Source organism: Bombina bombina, chromosome 2, assembly GCF_027579735.1.
Source record: "Bombina bombina isolate aBomBom1 chromosome 2, aBomBom1.pri, whole genome shotgun sequence".
Lineage (NCBI taxonomy): Eukaryota > Metazoa > Chordata > Amphibia > Anura > Bombinatoridae > Bombina > Bombina bombina.
In genome coordinates, this window is record NC_069500.1 from 1,423,522,453 (window position 1) to 1,423,549,058 (window position 26,606).

Here is a 26,606-nt window from a genome sequence, read left to right on the forward strand (position 1 = left end):
AGTGACTTGGGCAAAGATTTCCGGATGGAGTTCCCACTCCCCCGGATGCAATGTCTGACGACTCAGAAAATCCGCTTCCCAATTTTCCACTCCTGGGATGTGGATAGCAGACAGGTGGCAGGAGTGAGACTCCGCCCATAGAATGATTTTGGTCACTTCTTCCATCGCCAGGGAACTCCTTGTTCCCCCCTGATGGTTGATGTACGCAACAGTTGTCATGTTGTCTGATTGAAACCGTATGAACTTGGCCCTCGCTAGCTGAGGCCAAGCCTTGAGAGCATTGAATATCGCTCTCAGTTCCAGAATATTTATCGGTAGAAGAGATTCTTCCCGAGACCAAAGACCCTGAGCTTTCAGGGATCCCCAGACCGCGCCCCAGCCCATCAGACTGGCGTCGGTCGTGACAATGACCCACTCTGGTCTGCGGAAGGTCATCCCTTGAGACAGGTTGTCCAGGGACAGCCACCAACGGAGTGAGTCTCTGGTCCTCTGATTTACTTGTATCCTCGGAGACAAGTTTGTATAGTCCCCATTCCACTGACTGAGCATGCACAGTTGTAATGGTCTTAGATGAATGCGCGCAAAAGGAACTATGTCCATTGCCGCTACCATCAAACCTATCACTTCCATGCACTGCGCTATGGAAGGAAGAGGAACGGAATGAAGTATCCGACAAGAGTCTAGAAGTTTTGTTTTTCTGGCCTCTGTCAGAAAAATCCTCATTTCTAAGGAGTCTATTATTGTCCCCAAGAAGGGAACCCTTGTTGACGGAGATAGAGAACTCTTTTCCACGTTCACTTTCCATCCGTGAGATCTGAGAAAGGCCAGGACGATGTCCGTGTGAGCCTTTGCTTGAGGAAGGGACGACGCTTGAATCAGAATGTCGTCCAAGTAAGGTACTACAGCAATGCCCCTTGGTCTTAGCACAGCTAGAAGGGACCCTAGTACCTTTGTGAAAATCCTTGGAGCAGTGGCTAATCCGAAAGGAAGCGCCACGAACTGGTAATGCTTGTCCAGGAATGCGAACCTTAGGAACCGATGATGTTCCTTGTGGATAGGAATATGTAGATACGCATCCTTTAAATCCACCGTGGTCATGAATTGACCTTCCTGGATGGAAGGAAGAATTGTTCGAATGGTTTCCATTTTGAACGATGGAACCTTGAGAAACTTGTTTAAGATCTTGAGATCTAAGATTGGTCTGAACGTTCCCTCTTTTTTGGGAACTATGAACAGATTGGAGTAGAACCCCATCCCTTGTTCTCCTAATGGAACAGGATGAATCACTCCCATTTTTAACAGGTCTTCTACACAACGTAAGAATGCCTGTCTTTTTATGTGGTCTGAAGACAACTGAGACCTGTGGAACCTCCCCCTTGGGGGAAGCCCCTTGAATTCCAGAAGATAACCTTGGGAGACTATTTCTAGCGCCCAAGGATCCAGAACATCTCTTGCCCAAGCCCGAGCGAAGAGAGAGAGTCTGCCCCCCACCAGATCCGGTCCCGGATCGGGGGCCAACATTTCATGCTGTCTTGGTAGCAGTGGCAGGTTTCTTGGCCTGCTTTCCCTTGTTCCAGCCTTGCATTGGTCTCCAAGCTGGCTTGGCTTGAGAAGTATTACCCTCTTGCTTAGAGGACGTAGCACTTTGGGCTGGTCCGTTTCTACGAAAGGGACGAAAATTAGGTTTATTTTTGGCCTTGAAAGGCCGATCCTGAGGAAGGGCGTGGCCCTTACTCCCAGTGATATCAGAGATAATCTCTTTCAAGTCAGGGCCAAACAGCGTTTTCCCCTTGAAAGGAATGTTAAGTAGCTTGTTCTTGGAAGACGCATCAGCGGACCAAGATTTCAACCAAAGCGCTCTGCGCGCCACAATAGCAAACCCAGAATTCTTAGCCGCTAACCTAGCCAATTGCAAAGTGGCGTCTAGGGTGAAAGAATTAGCCAATTTGAGAGCATTGATTCTGTCCATAATCTCCTCATAAGGAGGAGAATCACTATCGACCGCCTTTACCAGCTCATCAAACCAGAAACACGCGGCTGTAGCGACAGGGACAATGCATGAAATTGGTTGTAGAAGGTAACCCTGCTGAACAAACATCTTTTTAAGTAAACCTTCTAATTTTTTATCCATAGGATCTTTGAAAGCACAACTATCTTCTATGGGTATAGTGGTGCGTTTGTTTAAAGTGGAAACCGCTCCCTCGACCTTGGGGACTGTCTGCCATAAGTCCTTTCTGGGGTCGACCATAGGAAACAATTTTTTAAATATGGGGGGAGGGACGAAAGGAATACCGGGCCTTTCCCATTCTTTATTTACAATGTCCGCCACCCGCTTGGGTATAGGAAAAGCTTCTGGGAGCCCCGGGACCTCTAGGAACTTGTCCATTTTACATAGTTTCTCTGGGATGACCAACTTGTCACAATCATCCAGAGTGGATAATACCTCCTTAAGCAGGATGCGGAGATGTTCCAACTTAAATTTAAACGTAATCACATCAGGTTCAGCTTGTTGAGAAATGTTCCCTGAATCAGTAATTTCTCCCTCAGACAAAACCTCCCTGGCCCCATCAGACTGGTTTAGGGGCCCTTCAGAACCATTATTATCAGCGTCGTCATGCTCTTCAGTATCTAAAACAGAGCAGTCGCGCTTACGCTGATAAGTGTGCATTTTGGCTAAAATGTTTTTGACAGAATTATCCATTACAGCCGTTAATTGTTGCATAGTAAGGAGTATTGGCGCGCTAGATGTACTAGGGGCCTCCTGAGTGGGCAAGACTCGTGTAGACGAAGGAGGGAATGATGCAGTACCATGCTTACTCCCCTCACTTGAGGAATCATCTTGGGCATCATTGTCATTGTCACATAAATCACATTTATTTAAATGAGAAGGAACTCTGGCTTCCCCACATTCAGAACACAGTCTATCTGGTAGTTCAGACATGTTAAACAGGCATAAACTTGATAACAAAGTACAAAAAACGTTTTAAAATAAAACCGTTACTGTCACTTTAAATTTTAAACTGAACACACTTTATTACTGCAATTGAGAAAAAATATGAAGGAATTGTTCAAAATTCACCAAAATTTCACCACAGTGTCTTAAAGCCTTAAAAGTATTGCACACCAAATTTGGAAGCTTTAACCCTTAAAATAACGGAACCGGAGCCGTTTTTAACTTTAACCCCTTTACAGTCCCTGGTATCTGCTTTGCTGAGACCCAACCAAGCCCAAAGGGGAATACGATACCAAATGACGCCTTCAGAAAGTCTTTTCTATGTATCAGAGCTCCTCACACATGCGACTGCATGTCATGCCTCTCAAAAACAAGTGCGCAACACCGGCGCGAAAATGAGGCTCTGCCTATGATTTGGGAAAGCCCCTAAAGAGAAAGGTGTCTAAAAAAGTGCCTGCCGATATAAATCTTATCAAAATACCCAGATTAAATGATTCCTCAAGGCTAAATATGTGTTAATAATGAATCGATTTAGCCCAGAAAAAGTCTACAGTCTTAATAAGCCATTGTGAAGCCCTTATTTACAATCTTAATAAACATGGCTTACCGGATCCCATAGGGAAAATGACAGCTTCCAGCATTACATCGTCTTGTTAGAATGTGTCATACCTCAAGCAGCAAGAGACTGCTCACTGTTCCCCCAACTGAAGTTAATTCCTCTCAACAGTCCTGTGTGGAACAGCCATGGATTTTAGTAACGGTTGCTAAAATCATTTTCCTCATACAAACAGAAATCTTCATCTCTTTTCTGTTTCTGAGTAAATAGTACATACCAGCACTATTTTAAAATAACAAACTCTTGATTGAATAATAAAAACTACAGTTAAACACTAAAAAACTCTAAGCCATCTCCGTGGAGATGTTGCCTGTACAACGGCAAAGAGAATGACTGGGGTAGGCGGAGCCTAGGAGGGATCATGTGACCAGCTTTGCTGGGCTCTTTGCCATTTCCTGTTGGGGAAGAGAATATCCCACAAGTAAGGATGACGCCGTGGACCGGACACACCTATGTTGGAGAAAGCATCAGTTCTTCTACATACACTTGTACACAGTTTGTTAAGGAACGCGGCAAGAAGGTTGTTTCAAACATCTTGGTGAACTTATCACAGTTCTCTTGTGTATTTAGGCAGTTGCTTCTGCCTATTCATTTAATCCCACAGGCTCGATGATATTGAGATCAGGACTCTAATGCTCTACCATGCTTCACTGTTGTCTGCAGACACTCATTCTTGTACCGCTCTCCGGCCTTTGGTGAACCAACTACCTTCTTCTACAGCCACATATATAAAACTTTGACTCATCAGTCCGGAGCACCAGTTTTCTGCGCCCCAGTTCCTGTGCGTTTGTGCATAGTTGATTTGCTTTGCCTTGTTTCCACGTCGGGCTTTAGCCACAAGACTTCCATAAAGATCACTTATGACAAAACAGTAGATGGATGTGCCAGGGTCCCACTAGTTTCTGCCAATTCTGAGCTGATGGCAACTGCATCTACAGCCCTCAACATTGCCTGTTCCTTGGTGCTTCTTCAGAAGAGCGTGGACAGCACATCTGGAAACCCTTGTCTGCCTTGACATTTCTGCCTGGGAGAGACCTTGCCGATGCAGTATAACTACCTTGTGTTTTGTCGCTTTTGAAATTAAAAGGAAAGTTCACCCCAAAATGTTCTCCCCTTAAATTGTTCCCAATGATTAATTTTACCTGCTGGAGTGTATTCAATTGTTTCAAGTAGCTCCTTTACCACTATTTTTTCATTTGAAATAGATGATTTAGCCTGTTGTATCCACACCTATACTGAAAGTTTCTATACTGAAGTCTAGGCTATTGACAAGTAATGTAAACACAGCCAGCAGAAGAAGTTACACTCCCAGTGGGGTACTGGAAGTAATAAAATGATACATTTCCACTGTTCTCTCTATGGAGGTTAAGATTTCCAGACAAATATAAGGTAAGGAAGCAAGTGTGTGAACACAAAATGATAACATAATGACTGAGATATGATTTTTCCATGAAGCTCAACCTTTTGTAATAGGCTGTGGTTAAAAAGCACAAAACCAGCTATTTCTTATACAAAAATAAACCTGAAAATGCAATGTCTCCTACATTTTATACTATGCAGCTGGTATAACAAGTCATTGAAAATATATTAATATAAAAACAATTTTACAGAGTACTGTTCCTTTAAAGTTAAACTGTCTACAGCAACCTCACATTCGCCTAAATTACGAGTTTTGCGCTAAACAGGGTGCGAAACTAACGCCAAAAAAGTTGTGTTATATCACTCTCCATAGCGCTGCCATTACGAGTTACTGAAAAGCCTCCTTGTGCGTGCGATATGGTGCCGTTAAGCTCCATACCGCACAAAATCCAAGGGCTGCTTTGACGTGCTTGTGAAAACTTTCCCCCATAGACATCAATGGGGAGAAAGCATTAGGAGAAAAAAACACCTGAAGTGCGGAATAAAAAATATCCGTAACACAATCCAAATTGATGTCTATGGGGGAAAAAAGTTATGTTTAAACCTAACATAAACCCGTAGTCTAAACACCCCTAATCCGCCACCACTAATTAAAGTTATTAACCACTAAACTACCGCTCCAGACATCACCAACACTAAATTATATGATTAACCCCTAAACCTCCGGCCTCCCACATTGCAAAACACTAAATTAAAACTATTAACCCCTAAACCTAACACCCCCCACCTAACTTTAAATTAAAATTACAATATAACTATCTTAAAATAAATAAAAACTTACCTGTGAAATAAAAATAAACTTAACATTAAACTATAAATTAACCTAACATAACTATTCTAAAAAAATAAAAAAAAATACTAGCAATTAAAAAATCTAAATTACAAATTTAAAAAAACCTAACACTACGAAAAAAATTAAAAAATCTAAAATTACAAAAAATAATAAACATTAAATTACGAAAAATAAAAAACACTAAGCTTACAAAAAAATAAACAAAATTATCAAAAATAAAAACAATTACACCTAATCTAAAAGCCCTATAAAAATAAAAGCCCCCCAAACCTACAATAAACTACCAATAGCCCTTAAAAGGGCTATTGGGGTTAATAACTATTTAATAGTCGCAATGTGGGTGGGCGGCAGTTTAGGGGTTAATATGTTTAATATAGTGTTTGTGATGCGGGAGGGTGACAGTTTAGGGGTGAATAGGTAGTTTATGGGGGTTTGTGTACTTTGTAACACTTTAGTTATGAGTTTTGTGAAACATTTTTGTTACACAAAATCCATAACTACTGCTCTCAGGTGGCGCTATGGATCGTGTCGGTATAGAGCAAAACGCAAGCTTTTTAGTCTGAACACAAAACCTGTAATACCGGCACTATGAAAATCCCACACAAAAACATAATTTTTGAGTGCGGAAAGGACGTTGCCTTACAGGCTAAAATGCTTGCATTACAGCTATACCGACACGACTCGTAATACGTGTTCCTGGCCATTCCATCATAATGGCCAATTTTACAGCGTTAAAAGCCGTAGCGCACCGTAACGCAAAACTCGTAATCTAGGTGTAAGTTAGCAGAGTTTGGTTATTTCTCACCCATTTTTTTCCTCCTATAAAGCTGTTTCTGTTAATTATTGTGTTTCCACATACATAACTGTTTAGTATAATTGTTTAATCATGCACCTGAGTTTATGCCTACAAAATCCCTGACTGTGCAAAGTATGGTCACGCCAAATATTAATTTGATTTAGATTTTAATTTTATTCACTCATATTGAATCTTGTTAAATGATAAAAAAAAACCTTAACAAACAGCGCCGTTCCCTGTACGATGCTGGTTACTTTGCCCTTAAGGACCAGCGACGTACCCTGTATGTCACTGCAGTCTTGGGCTTCTCTATGCTGCAATTTCACTCAAAATAGCGAGATTGCGCTTTTTCTGCATGCCCCACGAGTGGGGCATTGCAGAAATAGATTTGCAGAGATACCGTGGCCCTCTCTGCATCGGACAGCGGTGGTGCAGTTCGTTGGTGGGTGGGAGGTTAAGGAGAGAGGCGGGTGAGCGGCCAATCGGGACCGGTTAGGACCGCTACTCCATGCTACAGGCGTTCAAGGAAAAAAAAAAAAAGTACCGGGCTGAGTCACAGTGAGGGGGGAAGGAGGGAAGAAAGGCAATAAAGGGTATCCTCTGTGGGATCCGTGGGGGGCGGGAGTGATCTGGGAAGGAGAGGGGGTAGGTTATTTAGGGGGGGGGCAGCTACACCATTAGATTTCACTTAACTCTCATGAGATTTCATAGTAAATTTCCTTAAACTGAATAAGGTAATAACATAATTGTGTGCACGAGGCTCAGTCCCTTGCGTGTCCCGGGACAGACATACTGATTGGCTGCTTAAAGTCCTTTACAATGGGGTGTGGATACTTTTTGAGGTAAAATATCTTTCTTTTTTACATAGAGATGTTCAGGTGATATTTTCTAGTCAGCTTTTTACAGCTATGCTGCATCACTTTCAAGTGTTTAAACATTTGGGTATCATGGCCCTTTAAGATGGGGGTGACCTTTGGGGGGTGGGGGAGGGAAGACAGCTGTTTGAGAGGGGTCAGGGAGAGATCAGGGGGTGGGATGTGTCAGGTGGGAGGCTGATCTCTACACTAAAGCCAAAATTAACCCTACAAGTTACCTAATTAAGCCCTTCACTGCTGGACATAATACAAGTGTGGTGCTCAGCAGCATTTAGCAGCCTTCTAATTACCAAAAAGCAATGCCAAAACCATATTGCTATTTCTGAACAAAGGGGATACCAGAAAAGCATTTACAACCATTTGTGGCATGATTGCACAAGCTGTTTGTAAATAATTTCAGTGAGAAACCTAAAATTGTGAAAAAGTTAGTGATTTTTTTTATTTAATTGCATTTAGCGGTGAAATGTTGGCGTGAAATATACCAAAATGGGCCTAGATCAATATTCTGGGTTGTCTACTAAAAAATATATATAGTTTTGATAGGTAAATATAAAAAAGGGTATTATTCTGTTTCATTGTAGTGATGGCAAAAATGCTAAAAATGCTCTGGTCTTTTGGGGAAGTTTTTGTTTGAAATTCCTGGTCCTTAAAGGGACATGAAACCCAAATTTTTTCTTTCATGATTCTGATAGAGAATACAATTTTATTTTTTTTTAAATATTTATTTTTCACATTTTCAGTCAATACATACAGAAAAGAAAATAATTAGCAAAATAGACATAAATTGTAGAGACGCAGCTCCAGTTTGTTCTGTCATTGTCTTGGAGACACAGCTCCAAATTTGAAAATAAACAATTTCTGAACATAACTTGATCCGTGTAATGTCTTATTCTATATTTACATTTGACTTTCATAACTAGCTACCTCTATAACCATAATGAACCAGAACATATATAAATAAAAAAAATAAATAGATAACCCCTCTCCCCTGAGCTCCTGCTCCCCACCAGCCCCACCGATAATATACTGCTTGATAATTATGATTCTTCCCCACTGCCTCTCCTATTATCCCTCTACTGTTGTGGGAGCTCTCCTAATATTAGGAGCGACAATGTTATTGATTTCTGAGAAGGGGTTATAAATTGGATCTAATAAGGGCCCTATATCTAAGAACAATCTGTAGACTAATTCTGATAATACCATTTACAAGAATTTAAACTAAATAATAACCTTTTGACCCTTGTGGGTCCTCTATTTCAACTATCTTATCTTGGCCCGTTGTTATATTCTGAGTAATTTTACCTATATAGTTCCGTAATCTGTTACTTAACTATTATTTGTTTACATTTGCAATTCAGCTACTCCCTTGCGGGCGCTCGGAAAATTAATTATGATTAGTATAAACCGGAAGGAGGGGGGGATGGGCAACCCAGGGAGGGGCACGGGGGAAGGGGACGAGAGGGAGAGAAAAGAAAAAAAACAAAAAAAGGAAAAATGATTCTTGGAAGAGAGAGGATAGTTTAGTTGTTACTTTCTCTTCACATCTTCATTTTCAGTGTCTTTACCAAATTCCTAGGAGAACTATATCTGAGTTCCTAAATGGATAAATTAAATGATCTATTTCTTCTTTTGGAAGGGTCTTTAGAAATGCTGCCCATTTTTGGAAAAATCTATTAATATCTTGTGGTTCAAATAGTTTTGAGTCATACTGTTTTAAGATGCATTGCTTTTTTATGTAATTTATAATTTCTGATATGCTAGGGGTTGAAGTTTCCTTCCATTTTTTAAACAGTAAATATCTTGCTGCTAATATAGTAATATTAACAATAAATTCTTTATCTAAAGAAGGTCCTTCTTCTGTTCTAAGAAATATTATTTTTATATATGAGAGCGCAACATGGGTAATACCTATTCTCCTATCAAACCAAAATTCCACCTTCTTCCACATTGCTCTAACCTTTGGGCATTCCCATAGCATATGCTTAAGATTAGCTGCAACAAGTGAGCATTTTGAACATTTATTAAATTGAATATTCCCCCATCTATATCCCTTTTCCGGGGTAATATATGTCATATATAGTAGTTTCAGGTTGTTGTCTGTTTAACGATTGATATGGATACTTGGGAGAATCCCTCATCTAGTCGAAGTGGGTCTATAATTGAATTCTATTTCAGTTCTATTTTTGTTATATTAGTTGGTCCTTTATTTGCATTGAGTAATTGATAGCAAGGAGAGATAGACATCTGGCCTTTTTTAACCAGCAATAACCATTTCTCTAATTATCCTAACGACCAATTCCAGCCTGATGTACTAGTTAACTTCCAAGTATAATGTCTTAACTGAAGGTAGATAAAAAAATCTTTTTGTGGGATATTAAATTCACTCCTAAGATCATTAAATGATTTAATGCAGTTCCCTGTTGTATCTATTAATTGTGCTACCCTTTCGAGTCCTTTTGTCTGCCATCTTTGGAGGGGTGATATTTGTAATCCTAATTCAAACTGCGGGTTACCCATTAGGGGTAAGTAATTTGAGATTTTTTCATTAACTTTTAATAGGTTGCAGATCTTTAGCCACACTTTTATTGGAACAATAAAAGAGTGAAATTTCTTAATCTCTCTTGGTATATCAGTGATTTTATTATGAATTAACGCTGTAGGGAGATAGGGGAAGGTTATACTCCTCTCTAAGTCATTGTCTGTTACGTAATCTTTACAATGAATCCAATCTTTTACTATATGGGCTAAAAAGACAAGATTATATAAACATAGATCAGGTAAGGCACATCCTCCATATTTTATAGGAAGGGACAATTTTTCAAGAGCAATTCTAGGTTTCTTGCCATGCCATATAAATTTTCTGAGTGATATGTTTAAGAGTCTTAAATCTTTTTGCTTTAATAGGATCGGTATATTCTGACATATGTAAAGGATTTTTGGCAATAGTATAATTTTGTATAAAGCAATTCGGCCAGAAAGAGAGATGGGAAGGTTCTGCCAATTCTTCAATGTATTTCTAGTAGTTTCTAAGATTGGAGAAATGTTGAGAGAATACCACTGTTCTGGATTTGAGGAAATTATAATACCTAGGTATTTAAATGAATCAGTTGCAATCTTAAGCGGAATATTTTCTATAGGTTGTTTCGGGTGAGTTAACCAATACAGCTCAGACTTATTAGTATTTATCCTATATCCCGAGAATGAGCTAAACTGTGATATAATAGACAATAATTTGGGGATATTTCTCTGGATATTACTCATATATATTAGGATGTCATCCGCATATAATGAGATTTTCAATTCCTTTTTCCTTATTTTAATTCCTTCAATGTCCTGCCTAATTAAGATTGCTAGTGGTTCAATTGCCATATTGAAAAGCAATGGGGAAAGAGGGCAGCCTTGCCTTGAGCCCTTCGCAAGATGTATATCTATTGATTGCCTTGTATTAACTAACAGCTTCGTGTGTGCTTTCTTATAGAGATTATCAATAAATTTAGGAAATTGTCCTTTGAACCCGAATTGAGATAGTGTATGTAGTAAATGGTCATGATGAATCGAGTCGAATGCCTTTTCGGCATCGACTGAGATTATTGCTTTGTCTGAGTCATTTTGTTCACCACCTTGGGCTTGGGTCGGCTCTATTTTAACATAGTCAATAGTAAGAAATAATTCGCGGATTTTAGCTGAAGAATTTCTATTTGTCAGAAATCCTGCTTGACTTTTGTGTATTATGTGTGAAAGAGGAGCTTGTAATCTCTGTGCTAGTATGGATGTCAACAGTTTATAATCTACATTTAGTAGAGCAATAGGTCTATATGATTCTTTTTGAGATTTATCTTTGCCAGGTTTTAAGATAAGAGTTGCATAAGAAGCTGAAAAACTGGCTGGTGGTGGGCTGCCCTCTTTATACAAATCATTAAATAGTTTTGTTAAGTATGGAACTATAGCCGGCGACAATAGTTTGTAAAATTCACCGGGCAAGGCATCTGGGCCTGACGCTTTGTTGATAGGCAGATCCTCTATACCCTTCTTAACTTCTAGTTCTGTAATGGGAAGGTTGATTAATTCATTCATTTCTTCTGAAATTTTTAAGTATGAATTTTTTTTCCAAAAGTCTTCTCTTTCAGAATTATTTGACGGGTTTGAAGAGTAAAGGTCTTGATAATATTTTACCATTATGTTTAAGATCTCTTCTGACTCTGAGACTAATTTATCATTATTCTGAATAAATTCAATTGGAGTATTCCCTTTGTCTTGTTTAACTGATCTGGAAAGTAATTTTCCTGCCTTATTCCCGTATTTATATAATTGTGATTGAAGTCTTAATTCCTGTTGTGTGGCTTTATGTAATAGAAGAGAATCTCTATCTTTTTTTGCTTGTGCGTATATATTCCAGGTTCGAGCTGTTTTATTGACTATATAATTATTGTAAGCATTTGATAAGGATTTCATAATGATTTCTTCTCTTTTTTTGTACAACTTAGTTCTGTTAATATTATAAGCCAGTATCTCTCCCCTCATAACTGCCTTTGCAGTTTCCCAGAATAGCATTGGGCGATCTTCATATTCCCTATTAAAATGAGCATATTCTTCAAATTTTAAGTTTACTATCGTTTTAAATTCTGGGTCTGAAGCAAGATGTTGAGGGAAAAAAAATCGATTATTTCTAAAATTAGCATTTTGTGAATATATTTCAAGTGTTATTGGGGCATGATCCGAGATAGTAATTGGCAAGATACTGGCCTTAATTTGTAAGTTCAATAATTTCTCATCTACTAAGAATAAGTCAATTCTCGTAAGAGATTTGTGAGCCTTTGATAGACAGGTAAAGTTTCTACTCTCTGGGTTTTGGGATCTCCAAATATCTTTTATTCTTAGATTATTAAATAATTTATTAAAAATTTTGGCTTCTAAATTATCTTTTTTTGTTTTCAGTGTTTTAAGATTGTGTCTAAGTTTGTCTAAGGCATAATTAGGTGACATATTAAAGTCTCCTCCAATAATTAACATCCCTTCTATCTTGGAAAGAATCTTATTTTGTAAAGTCTCCCAAAAAGCATAATCAATAATATTTGGAGCATACAAATTACAAAATGTATACACAGAATTAACATGTTTTATTTTTACAATTAAAAACCTTCCCTCTGGATCAGATTCAATAACCGTAGTTGTTGCCTTTATTTTTTTACCTATTAAAATTGCTACCCCCCGTTTTCTTCCTAGTGCTGGAGTAGCTATAACTTCTTTCACCCACGATTTTTTTAATTTATGAACTTCTTCTAATTTTATATGGGTTTCTTGAAGAAGAGCAATATCTACCTTCAGCTTTTTAAGATGTGAGATAATTGTATTCCTTTTTATTGGGGACGTAAGGCCACCAATATTCCAAGAAATCATTTTACAGTCATTTACTGTCATTTTTAATTAAAACAGGCATAATACCCAAAAAATAAAAACAAGACCAACAAGGGAGGGAGAAAAAAAAAACAAAAACAAAAAAAAAACACATACACCCCTCTCGACTCCCTCCCCCCCGGGCCCCCCCCCCCCACCCCCCCCCCCCAATCCCCCCAATCCCCCCCCCCCCCAATCCCCCCCAACCCTGTCGTAATTGGTTTCCTGCAAGCTAGACCTCTATAAGATAACCTAATAACCAAGGTATCTCTTATCACGGTATCTACCCTATTTACAGACTGGATATTCATTATACATCTTATATAACAATTGTTCCCGTTAATGTTTTACTTATAATTTTAGTTACTATTTCAGTTTTTACCTTATACTTAGGGAACAGTTTGTTTTCAGCTTTTACCTTGTGCTTGGGGAGCAATTTGTTTTATATATTTCTCAGCTTCTTTAGCTGTCTCAAAAAATTGCACTTCGTTGTTTATTGTTATTTTAAGTTTAGTTGGATATATTAGAGTAGCTTGATATCCCTGGTTTATCAAGCGTGTACAGATTGGTGCTAATTCTCGCCTTTTAGCTGTAGTTTCCGCTAAAAAGTCCTGGAAAAGCATAATTTTGGTGCTGCCCAGCATAATGGGTTGCTTTTGTCTAAAGTGTTGGAGCAGGGTAAGTTTATCTTGGTAATTGAGTAGTTTAGCTATAATGGGTCTTGGTCGATCTTTACCTCTCTCCGAATTATACCATCCTAACCTGTGAGCTCTTTCAACTATTATACGTGGATATGGTTGGGGCATCTGCAAAAGTTGTGGAATAGTTTCTGTAATTAATTTATTTAAATCCTCATACTGTTTATTTTCAGGAATACCTATTATTCTAATATTATTTCTTCTTGCCCGGTTTTCTAGATCTTCTATTTTTAATTGCATTTTCAGTACTTTAGCGTTTATTTTGTCTAGACTAGAGTTCTGGTTCAGGGTGGTATCTTCTAAGTCAGAGATTCTCTGCTCTGCCTCAGAGATTCTTTTAGAGAACTGTTGTACTTCTTTAGTTAAGGAATTGATATCATGCTTAATTTCTTCTTTCAACTGCTCAAACTTAGGGGAGAGGGCTTCTGAAATTTTGGTAACTAATGTCTGTATATCTAATTGTTCATTTACATTTAGTGGACTAATTGGGCGAGATTCTGCTACCATATCTTGCATGTTCTTATTTTTCCTCTCTCTTTGTTTTGTTGCCATGGCTGAGGGAGAAGTTCTGGCTTGTGCAGTGATATATTTATCCATAGATTGTGTAAAATTCTGTATCTGTGTCGTGGATTAAGTGATAGGGTTTAATAAAGGGGGAAGGAAAGGAATTTTCCAATCCCCATGTGTAAGTGAGGGAGAAGAAGAAGAAAAAAAAAAAAAAAAAAAAAAAAAAAGGAAAAAGAGGGGAGAGTGAGTGAGGGGAGGAGAATATCACGTGAATAAGTGACAGTGAGTATAGTGCTGTGTTGTATTGCGTGAAGAATTGCAATGAAGAATTAAAGAGGAAAGGAAAGCAAGGGAGGAAACAAACAAAAAAAAAAAAAAAGGGGGGGATTAGGAATCAATCCGTCTCAGTTATGGAATTTTCATGTTAATTGGGGATATTTCTAAATCAAGATATATTATCTTTTTCTTTTTCCCCTTGTTTCCCTTTCTTTCCCTTTCCTTACTCTTATTTTTTTTGAATATGTGGTGGTAGCAGAATTGCCCTTTTCCCCTTCTTTCTTTCTATGTCCTTCCAAAATCCTGCAGAGATCTAGTTAGGCTATGCAATATATTCACTTAAGGAGTACCCAATTTAGTATATTTTCGGAATATTTATAAGAAACTTGTAAGAAATACTATTAACAATTTACCTCTATAGAGCAGAGAACTGCTTCAGTCAATCCTGATAATCACAGTACTAAGCTGTTATCTGCTCAATTTCTGTTAGACCTAGTCTTTGTAAGCACTTTTAATTAATTAGGAATTCCTGGTGGAATTTCTCTTTCTTTCTTTTCCTCTCCCTCCACCCTGCCTTTTAAAAAATAAAAGGAAAAAAAAAATTTTTTTTTTTTTTTTCTTTTTTTTTTTACTTATAAATTCCCTTAGGCAATTTTTCAACCTGGCAATATATTAATGTGCTCTTTAATTTTAACACCAAAGTGCAAAATTAAGATTTTGAGCTTAGGTATAATTAATACTCAAAATATATACTGCCCCAGCACTTTCTATTATGAATCAAAACTAATTAAGATCAGAAGCATACAGAGAAAGTGTATTTAAATGTAATAAATAAAGAAGACAAGAATATATTTATACGACGGCCTAATGTTAATTTTCAGCCCTTTTTAGTATATTTTTCACTTTAACTAGGGCGTAGTCAATAAGGCAATATAATTATCAATTATACATACTTCAATTATTTTTGCTCAATTAACCAGATATAACAAAAATAGGATTCTGATATATCATTTTTGCCTATTATTCATTGAGTTCTATACACCTAGGAAATTAGTAGTTAAAGATCTAATATTAATAACAAGCATCTCCTAGTATAGCAACAATACAATTTCTCTTTTTATATTCAGCAACTGTTGCTTTAAAAAGTATGTATCAGTCTCACACACATAGGATAAGTAAAAAAAAAAAAAAAAAAAAAAACATACAATCAAAGAAAAAGAACAGCCACTGGCCAAACTGTTACTGAACTTAGTTAAGATTCACTAAGACACTTATGAATCATATATTATTAAGCATAAACAATTTTTTCCTTCAAGCTCACTTAGTCATTTATGTTCATTTATGGGGAAACCGTGTCTTAAGAGAGTTTATTTTAAACTTCACATAGATCCTTTAGTATTCCCCAGCTTATGAGCCAGCAATAAGTTCAGAGTCACTTATATAGTAAGAAATGGAAGCCTAAATCAGTCCGGCTACTGAAAAAAATATATAAGAGGTTACCCAAGGAGCCTGGATTCCGAATTAGTACCTGTCCCAGTTCACAGGACCTCTTGCTCCCTGGAAGCTGATTCTACTGGAGGGTAATCTTCAATTTGAAGCCAGGGCTCCCCCACGCAGCATCGATGGGGGGGAGCGAGACAAGATCAAGCCTCTTCTGATTCCGGCAGATAACGCCGGTCCTGCACAGCAAGGATCCACTCAGCAAAGGGCCGCCAGCAGCGCCATTAGGACTCACACGCAGCCTCCGTCCAAACCGGGAAGGACCGCCCGTCTCGGTCACGTGGAGGCTCCCAGTCTCAGAGCCAATACCAACGATGTTCCGCAGGAGCGACCAGGGAGCAACACCAATCACGGAGCAGAACTTGCCTAGGCAGCGCCGTAATAGGTAAAGTCAGGTCTCAAAAATTCCTCTCCCCTTGCTTCACTGAATAATGCTTCAGCATGTGACTCAAGCCACTGCTGCTCTCCCCTTCACGCAGCACCGGTGGGAAGGGGGGGGAGCAGGTAAGATACAGGGGGGGGATAAGGAGCAGATTTTTTGGTCAGTCCCTTGAATTGCTGCTAATAGCAGTTTAGTGAGATGGAATACCACTATTGGAGTGCTGGAAGTATGTGGTAACTACTTAGAAAGAGCCACCCTAGGACCAGGGTTTGAAGCACAGGGTTTCCTGCCAGTAGCTCTTACAGGAAGCCAGAGAACAAGTGTTGCATGTCCTTGCACTTGTGCTCCTCCCACCAGCTTCCTCCTTCCAGAACATACCATTTTAAACAACTTTCTAATTTACTTCCTAGAGAATACAATTTTAAACAACTTTTCAGTTTACTTCAATTATTTAATTTGCTTCCTTCTCTTGTAATTCTTTGCTGAAAGGTTTATCTATGAAAGCTCAGGAGCAGCAAAGAACCTGTGTTCTAGCTGCTGATTGGTGGATGCATATATACACCGATTGTCATTGGCTCACACGTGTTCAGTCAGCAACCAGTAGTGCATTGCTGCTCATTTAACATATCATACCAAGGGAACAAAGAAAAATAGTTAATAGGAATAAATTAGAACATTTCTTAAAATTGCATGCTGTATCTGAATCATGAAAGAAAAAAATTGGGTTTCATATCCCTTTAAGGGGTTAAACATTTGTATTTTTGAAACCATTCTGACTTTACAGCATTTTTTCACACCTGCCTAAAACTTTTTAACAGTACAATTATATATACAGTTATAATCAAAATTATTTAACCCCCATTGCAAATCGGGTTTATTGTCAAAAATGTACTGACTTTTAGCTGTTTGCAATGAACAAATCAAACAAAAGTTATTGAAATAGCTCAACACAAAGAATGCTTCAAGTGGTTTCCCCAAATTCAAGTTAAAATGCAACTTTTAATGAATTCTGCAGTCTCAAAATTATTCAACCAATTCATGGCAAGCATCTTTAGTACTTAGTAGAGCACCCTTTTGCTGTTATGACTGCTGCAAACAAAATGCATAGCCAGACACCAGCTCCTGAGGAATCTTAGCCCATTTCTCATGAGCAATGGCCTCCAGTTCAGTAATATTCTTGGGTTTGCGTGCTGAAACCGCCTTCGTCAAATCCCTCCAGATATTTGCTATGGGGTTCAAGTCAGGTGACTGTGATGGCCACTGTAGAACCTTCCAGGACTACTTCTGCAACCAACCCTTAGTGGAACTTGAGGTATGCTTGGGATCATTGTCCTATTGAAAGGTCCAATTACGCCCAAGCTACAGCTTCCTCAAAGATGGCATGACGTTTTCTCCTAGGATTTATTGATACTTCAATGAATCCATCTCGCCTTCCACTGACTGCAGGTTTCCAGTGCCAGAGGATGCAAAGCAGCCCAGAGTATCACTGAGCCACCACCATACTTAACTGTAGGCAGAGTGTTCTTTTCAGCGTATGCTTCATTCTACTTCCTCCAGTCATACCGCTGATCCATCGGGTGGAAAAGTTCCAATTTTGTTTTATCACTATACAGAACAAAATTCTGTGGCTTATTTATATGATTTTGAGCACATTGGAGTCAATGATTTTGGGTCAATAGTGGTGTACGAATTGACATTCTGGCATGGAAACCTTCTGTGTTTAGCATGCACCTTACTGTGCAAACTGAAACCTCAGTGCCTGTTGCCACCAAGTCTTGCTGCAGATCTTTTGCAGTCACGAAAGGGTTTTTCTCAACCTGCCTTCTCAGAAATCTGGTTGCAGCAGTTGATAGCTTCCTTTTTCTGCCCCATCCAGGTAGTGTAACCATTGTTCCATTAACTTTGAACTTGCGAACTATACTTCCAACAGTGCCTTCGCTATCTTTTTGTATCCTGTTCCTGGTTTGTAAAGGGCCAAAAGGTTAACATGCAGTCAAACATGACACTTAACAAACCCCTAGCCAGTTCAGGTATTTCATGTGTTCTAGCTCAACTAATGAATCCCTTGATTATTTGCATCAGGTGTGCTTAAGACAACACCTGTTTTGCATAATTGTGGTGTTGTGAAGGATTCTATTCAGGGGGTTGAATAATTTTGAGACTGCGGAAATCATTAAAAACGAAATGTATGCTTACCTGATAAATGTATTTATTTCTTGACACGGTGAGTCCACGGATCATCATCAATTACTGTTGGGAATATCACTCCTGGCCAGCAGGAGGAGACAAAGAGCACCACAGCAAAGCTGTTAAGTATCACTTCCCTTCCCACAACCCCCAGTCATTCGACCAAAGGAAAAGGAGAGAAAGGAAATAACACAAGGTGCAGAGGTGCCTGAGGTTTATATAACAAAAAACTGTCTGAAAAACAGGGCGAGCCGTGGACTCCAGGGATCATCATCAATTACTGTTGGGAATCTCACTCCTGGACAGCAGGAGGAGGCAAAGAGCACCACAGCAAAGCTGTTAAGTATCACTTCCCTTCCCACAGCCCACAGTCATTCAACCAAAGGAAAAGGAGAGAAAGGAAATAACACAAGGTGCAGAGGTGCCTGAGGTTTATATAACAAAAAACTGTCTGAAAAACAGGGCAGGCCGTGGATTCCACGGATCATCATCAATTACTGTTGGGAATCAATACCCAAGCTAGAGGACACAGATGATAAGGGAGAGACAATACAGGCAACCTAAACAGAAGGCACCACAGCTTGAACAACCTTTCTCCCAAAAGAAGCCTCAGCTGAAGCAAAAGTATCAAATTTATAGAATTTGGAAAAAGTATGCAAAAATGACCAAGTTGCAGCCATGCAATTATGTTCCACATAAGATTCATGTTTGAAATGAAGAAGAAACAGCTTTCGTGGAATGAGCTGTGATTCTCTCAGGAGGTTGCTATCCAGCAATCTCATAGGCCAAAAGAATAATACCTCTCAACCAGAGAAAAGGAGAAGTGGCAGAAGCCTACTGACCCTCACATTTAACTTAAAGGTCTGAGAAGCATTCTGCTCAACCGGGCTGATCAGGTATCTGAACCTATGGCTCTGTGCTAACTTCTCTGTTTACTTGTGTGTTGAGCCACAGCCAGTTCTTGTCCGGAAGAAAACAAAGCGGAAGACTGACGAAAGGCCTTCAAAGCTTGCAAAAAGAACTTAAGAGCATGTACAACTTCCCAGTTGTGAAATAAACATTCCTTATGAGAAGAAGGATTAGGACAGAGAGAAGGAACTACAAATTCCTGATAATATACTTGTCCGAAACAACCTTAGGAAGAAACAAAAACATGGTACAGGAAACGGTCTTATCTTCTGAGTATAAGATAAGGAGAATCACACAGCAGAACCGAGAGTTCAGAGACTCTCTGAGCAGAAGGAATTCTCAAAAAAATCACTTAATATGAATGGAATGCATAGGCTCAAACAGAGCCCGTTGTAAAATCTTAAGAACAAAGTTAAGACTCCAAGGTGGAACAACAAACTTAACACAGACATGAAAATAATCAGGGCCGGACAAGAAATTGCACACCTGGCACATCTGCCAGACGGTTAGCAAAATTAAAGATAGGCTTGCGAAAACAAGACAAGGAGCAAGTAGCTGCAGCTGACTTCAAACTGCAGCTATCCTCTTGCTAGACAGCTAAGTTGACCATCAGGTTACCACAACTGGTTTGAAGAAAATCAAACACTTCAGGGAAATTGACTAACAAACCCTTCTCCAGACCATCTTGAAGAAGGATAAAATCTCTAGGATCCAGACTACCTCAAAAGGAACTCTTGGATTTTCAACAAATAGATATGTACGCCATAACCTATAGCAATCTCTTCTGAGTCATGATCTAAATGACCAACAAAGAAAAAATTAAGATGAAGGAAGGATTATGGATCAGAAAGTCCTTCCTCAGAGGCAGACTCCAAAGAGAAGAGACTGCATCTTCAGCAGGTCTACAAACCAAATCCTGCGATGCTGCGTAGGGGCTAACAAGAACCCGCCACTCTCTCCTGTAGAGTACGAGCAATAATTCATGAAAGGAGAATACGAGAAAACACCAGGGCATCTAACAGGGCGGTCAACGGATCAATTGACCATGAACCGAACTAGGAACTTTGGCAATCAAAATGAGTCAATTCCAGAGCTTTCCCAATCAAAGGGTCTACCTAGAGAACACTCCTGGATGGGAAAACACTACCCGAGATGAAACATCTCCCCCGACAAGAGGACGACAGACAGAATGTCCTCCCCAGGCAAGAGGACGACAGCCAGCCAGTGTGAGCATCCGCCCACTGAACAATCCACGCCTCCAGCATGGTAAAAGAACACTGAGTTCCTTCCTAATGGTTGAAATATACCATTGATATGATATTGTCCAACTGAAACTACACCAACAACTACTGAGGCCCAGCCATCAGAGGCTTGAAGTCTCTTAACTAAACCCAGACTGCTTATCAGACAGCAGGTTGATGCTCATGGTTACCTTACCCAGGGATGTCTCCAGAAGCACACGGCCTGAGACAGAAAATCCTGAAAAAACATTACAGGAAGGAGACTATAGTCGAACGAAACAAGTCCATACTCTGAGATAGATCTGAGAGATCTTCCTATTATGGAAAGAACCAAGGGAAAATAATCCCACTGCAGCCAAAGAGCTTGCTATTGGCTGGACATAGGACTGCAGAGAGAGGAAAAGGAAAAAATTCCTTAATTAATTGACCACTATGAAACCTCATCCTCCAACAAACCTAGGTGGTCTCCCATCCATGTAATGACCAGACCTGACCAACTTAAGCTTCCGAAGATCTGACAGACGTGGGTTAAACGTAAGCTGCCTCAGCTGGATTCAAAGAAGATCTTCAGCTTGCTAGACAGACAAGCTAACCACAAGGCCACATAGACCTGCTGCAGTAATTAAATAATGGACCATTCATCACCCTTGTAGATGAAATAAGGGGATTCTATCACAGATTCAATCCCATCCATGGGAAAGAAAATTGACAAAAACTCTGAAGAGAGATTGTTCAAGGACGGAATATACCTGAATCATATATTGTCCAGAAAAAAACATCCTTAGACCCAAAGTCCTTCTCAGAAACTTGAGAGGATTCTGTTCAAAGAAACCATAAATTCTAAGTTTGTTCTGAACAGGCCCTCATGACCAAGGAGAAAAGATACTAGATAAAAATCTAGAACCCGTTCTTATACTGAAACTGGAATTAGCACTCCCCGAGAGGAGGTCCTGAGCCTATTCAGGGAAAATCTCTCCTTTTTCTCCAAGGACAGGAGGAAAATTATGGTCGGATATCCTAAAAGGAAACGCCAGAAGTGTGGATTAGAGGAAACATAAAATATTATCTCTGCAACTGCAGAACTATAAAGTCTAAGCTGTACACCTAGGTCACAGGTAGGCTTCCCTGCCCACCGAGATTTAGGCCATAAAAACCAGTGGACTGGTACAGCCAGTCTAAGAAACAAGGCATTGTTCTCTCCAGCTTCTTAACCATAGATCCAAAAAAAGGAGCTAGCTAACTCAGCATGGATCAAAGTTCTCATAGCTAAAGTAGGAAGGCCTACTAAAGACATTGTGCATTATAAAGGAGACAGCGACAGGAGATTCCTTTAAAGGATGGAAGACAGGGAAAGGATATCCCCAACTTCTCCTATTCCTACAAAAATTCCCATAGAACATCAAGAACACTTCCTTAGGTAAGGAAATAGAACTGATATAGTTTACAAAACTTAAAAGGTTGATAACGACAGGTGGGTCGGTATCGTCCAAGTAGCTAAAACCTCTTATAACATTACAAAAGGTGGTAATGCATACATCTGAAGGAGACTACTTCAGTATCAGATGAAGGAATTAAACTGTCCAAATCTGAGATTCCGCCCTCAGAAACTACCGGCAATCCCCCTCAACTTAGAAGGTGAACCTGAGTAGCAGCATGTGAAGAGAGGATATCAGAGCTGTAATTCTGTATGCAAACACATTCCTACAGAAGACTGAGAGAAACTGCAGGGCAATGCATGTGACGCCATAACAAAAGGACTTGGGACGATTGAGGAGAAGCTCTGGCATTATCCTAGACAGCAACATCCATGGAGACATGAGGCTAAAATAAAATATACAAATATAAACAATTATTTAAAATAATTTTAAAAATATAAAATGATCCTGTCACTTTAAAATTATATAAATTTGCTGGACTTAAAATCTACTAAGGAACACACCACTGTTCCATCTTTTAGCAAACAATCTAATTGGAATTATGATAAGGATTCCTTATTTTATAAGAAACAAGAGTACGTGGAACTTATGTAACAAGCATAAATCGCAATTGTGCACTGTACCGGGAGAAAACGTTTTTCCTTAAAGAAAAAATCCCTTTGTTCAAGACAAATTCCTTTCCCCTGAGATTATTGATCCATCATTTATTTTGTTCAGCAAAAACTGAAATTCTATGTGACCTCCGTTTGTAAAAATAACAGACGAGACCCTGATTAGGGGAACTATGAAAGTCGCTTGACTCTGCCTCACAGCACTATCTCAGGACCGAACATCCTAGAAGCACAGCTCCGCTCTCGGTCGTGAAAACGAGGCAGAGTCATCAAAACCATGATCCAAAATGGCGCTTCTCCTACCTGCAGGTAGGAGGCGGGACCACGAAAGACGGCATGGGAAGAAGCACGCAAACATCCCGCTTCACCCTGCCGCACCATAAGTTTCAAACTAGCAAGCTAGGAGTGTCAGTTAATCCAACCAGAGGAAGCTGCCCAAGTACAGGTTAAAACTCCAGTACTCAAGTACTCAATAATTCTAAGCCCCAAGGTGGTTAACCCCTCCCTTATTATTAAGGAAATTAACCCGTAGTCTCCTTAAGTCTCATGACTAACGTGACTGCAAACTGCCTAAGTTTCCCTCAGGATTTGTCCCACTAATAGCAGAGGGTCCTCAACCCCTTTAGTGCCAGCCTTCTAGTCCCAGAAGAACAAAAGGCACTTACCTGCATTCTAGACGTCCGGCAGTCAGACGACTCAAAGTTTGAGAGGATGCCGCTCCTCACAGAGACCTGTGTAAGCTTACTCAGGCTTTCTATACCAGGGCAGCAACATGTTAGAAAAACGCAGCAAAGCCCACTTTACAAGTTCCTAACTGCTTTAAAGCCACCACAGCCCTGCTGAAGAGACTAACGTGGAGTACAGCTAGACCCAAATTGTGATGGAAGGCCAGAGCAATCTTGCCCAGACTTCAAAATAAAAAAATCTTGATAGAAGAATCTTAATCAGGACACCTCATTACTTCACCTCTTCCTTGTACTAGAGGCAAAGAGAATGGCTGGGGGTTGTGGGAAGGGAAGTGATACTTAACAGCTTTGCTGTGGTGCTCTTTGCCTCCTCCTGCTGGACAGGAGTGATAATCCCAACAGTAATTGATGATTATCCGCGGACTCACTGTGTCATTAGAAAGAAAGTTGCATTTTTTGAGTTTAAGGAAACAACTTGAAGCATTTGTTGTGTTGAGCTATTTCAATTGCTTTTGTTCGATTTGTTGATTGCAAACAGCTGAAAATCTGTACATTTTGACAATAAACCTGATTTGCTATTGATGTTGAATCATTTTGATTACAACTATATATATATATTTTATTTTTAATAAAGGTTTGGAGAGAGATAATCAACAAAAAGTTGTATAAGCAAATATATATCTACGGTGTGGCAAATTGTTAATACAATTGGTGCAGACCCTAAGACAGGCGTTTTGCTGCCGAGCATGGCACAGGTGAAGCTGTTGCTCTGTGCTCATTTGTATACATGCTTTTGAAATATAGCGGTATACCTGTTGATTTTCCTACAATACAGGCATAGCCTGCTGCCTGCCATTTCATGTGCCTGCATGTTTGATACAGCGACTACACGCTACACTGTATATAAAAGCTGAAACTTTCTTCCTTTATGCCAATCAGATATTTATATCTAGTCCTAGAGATCACACACTTGTGGACATTATTGTCATCTTTGGCATTTGTTGTTGTCTCCTGTGGTGTATGCTAGAACTATTCCCTGTATAGTTACACACATACAAGTTTGTGATATGTATTGCGGTATGCTCCGTGTCACAGCTGTTTATAGATAAATATGATATATATCCTAGAAATTTCTAGTATCCTGGCCAGCTTTGTGCATTGTGATTTTATGTGTGATGTGCAGATATGTGTTTATTAGTTTCACACATGATGCATTTTTCTTTTTTTGAATAAAATTTGATTGATAAAAGAGCACTGTATACCCTAGTTTTATATAGGGCTTTCTGAAGTTCTATCAACTTTCTTTTGGGAATTTTGAAAAACAAAATTATATATATATAACATAATTTATGTAAGAACTTACCTGATAAATTCATTTCTTTCATATTGGCAAGAGTCCATGAGCTAGTGACATATGGGATATACAATCCTACCAGGAGGGGCAAAGTTTCCCAAACCTCAAAATGCCTATAAATACACCCCTCACCACACCCACAATTCAGTTTAACGAATAGCCAAGCAGTGGGGTGATAAAGAAAGGAGTAGAAAGCATCAAAGGAAATTTGGAAATAATTGTGCTTTATACAAAAAAAATCATAACCACCATAAAAAGGGTGGGCCTCATGGACTCTTGCCAATATGAAAGAAATGAATTTATCAGGTAAGTTCTTACATAAATGATGTTTTCTTTCATGTAATTGGCAAGAGTCCATGAGCTTGGGACATATGGGATAGCAATACCCAAGATGTGGATCTCCAATCAAGAGTCACTAGAGAGGGAGGGAATAAAATAAAAACAGCCATATTCCGCTGAAAAAATTAGACCACAACGCAAAAAAAATAATGTTATTTTCATTTTTGAAAGAAAAAAAACTTAAATCAAAAGCAGAAGAATCAAAATGAAACAGCTGCCTGAAGAACTTTTCTACCAAAAACTGCTTCCAAGGAAGCAAATACATCAAAACGATAGAATTTAGTAAATGTATGCAAAGAGGACCAAGTTGCCGCTTTGCAAATCTGATCAACTGAAGCTTCATTCTTAAAAGCCCACAAAGTGGAGACTGATCTAGTAGAATGAGCTGTAATTCTCTGAGGCGGGGCCTGACCCGACTCCGAATAAGTTTGATGAATCAAAAGTTTCAACCAAGAAGCTAAGGAAATAGCAGAAGCCTTCTGACCTTTCCTAGGACCACAAAATAAAACAAATAGACTGGAAGTCTTCCTGAAATATTTAGTAGCTTCCACATAACATTTCAAAGCCCTTACCACATCCAAAGAATGTAAGGATCTTTCCAAAGAATTCTTAGGATTAGGACACAAGAAAGGGACAACAATTTCTCTACTAATGTTGTTACAATTCACAACCTTAGGTAAAAATTGAAAAGAAGTCCGCAAAACTGCCTTATCCTGATGAAAAATCAGAAAAGGAGACTCACAAGAAAGAGCAGATAACTCAGAAACTCTTCTAGCAGAAGAGATGGCCAAAAGGAACAACACTTTCCAAGAAAGTAGTTTAATGTCCAAAGAATGCATAGGTTCAAATGGAGGAGCCTGTAAAGCCTTCAGAACCAAATTAAGACTCCAAGGAGGAGAAATTGATTTAATAACAGGCTTAATATGAACTAAAGCCTGTACAAAACAGTGTATATCAGGAAGTATAGCAATCTTTCGGTGAAATAAAACAGAAAGAGCGGAGATTTGTCCTTTCAAGGAACTTGCAGACAAACCCTTATCCAAACCATCCTGAAGAAACTGTAAAATTCTAGGAATTCTAAAAGAATGCCAGGAAAATTTATGAGAAGAACACCATGAAATGTAAGTCTTCCAAACTCTATAATAACTCTTTCTAGAGACAGATTTACGAGCTTGTAACATAGTATTAATCATTGAGTCAGAGAAACCTCTATGACTTACTACTAAGCGTTCAATTTCCATACCTTCAAATTTAATGATTTGAGATCCTGATGGAAAAACGAACCTTGAGAAAGTAGGTCTGGCTGTAACGGAAGTGGCCAAGGCGGGCAACTGGACATCCGAACCAGATTCGCATACCAAAACCTGTGTGGCCATGCTGGAGCCACCAGCAACACAAAAGATTTTTCCATGATGATTTTGGAGATCACTCTTGGAGAACTAGAGGCGGGAAAATGTAAGCAGGATGATAACACCAAGGAAGTGTCAGTGCATCCACTGCTTCCGCCTGAACAGCCCTGGACCTGGACAGGTATCTGGGAAGTTTCTTGTTTAGATGAGAGGCCATGAGATCTATCTCTGGAAGACCCCACATCTGAACAATCTGAGAAAACACATCTGGATGGAGAGACCACT

The 26,606-nt window shown here is 39.2% G+C and overlaps 1 protein-coding gene across 1 annotated transcript in view; it reads right to left on the reverse strand.

Annotated features, from left to right (window-relative positions):
* LOC128650437 (RING finger protein 145) overlaps positions 1-26,606 on the reverse strand; it is a 308,620-nt gene that overhangs the window by 202,069 nt on the left and 79,945 nt on the right. The gene's annotated exons all lie outside the window — the stretch shown is intronic.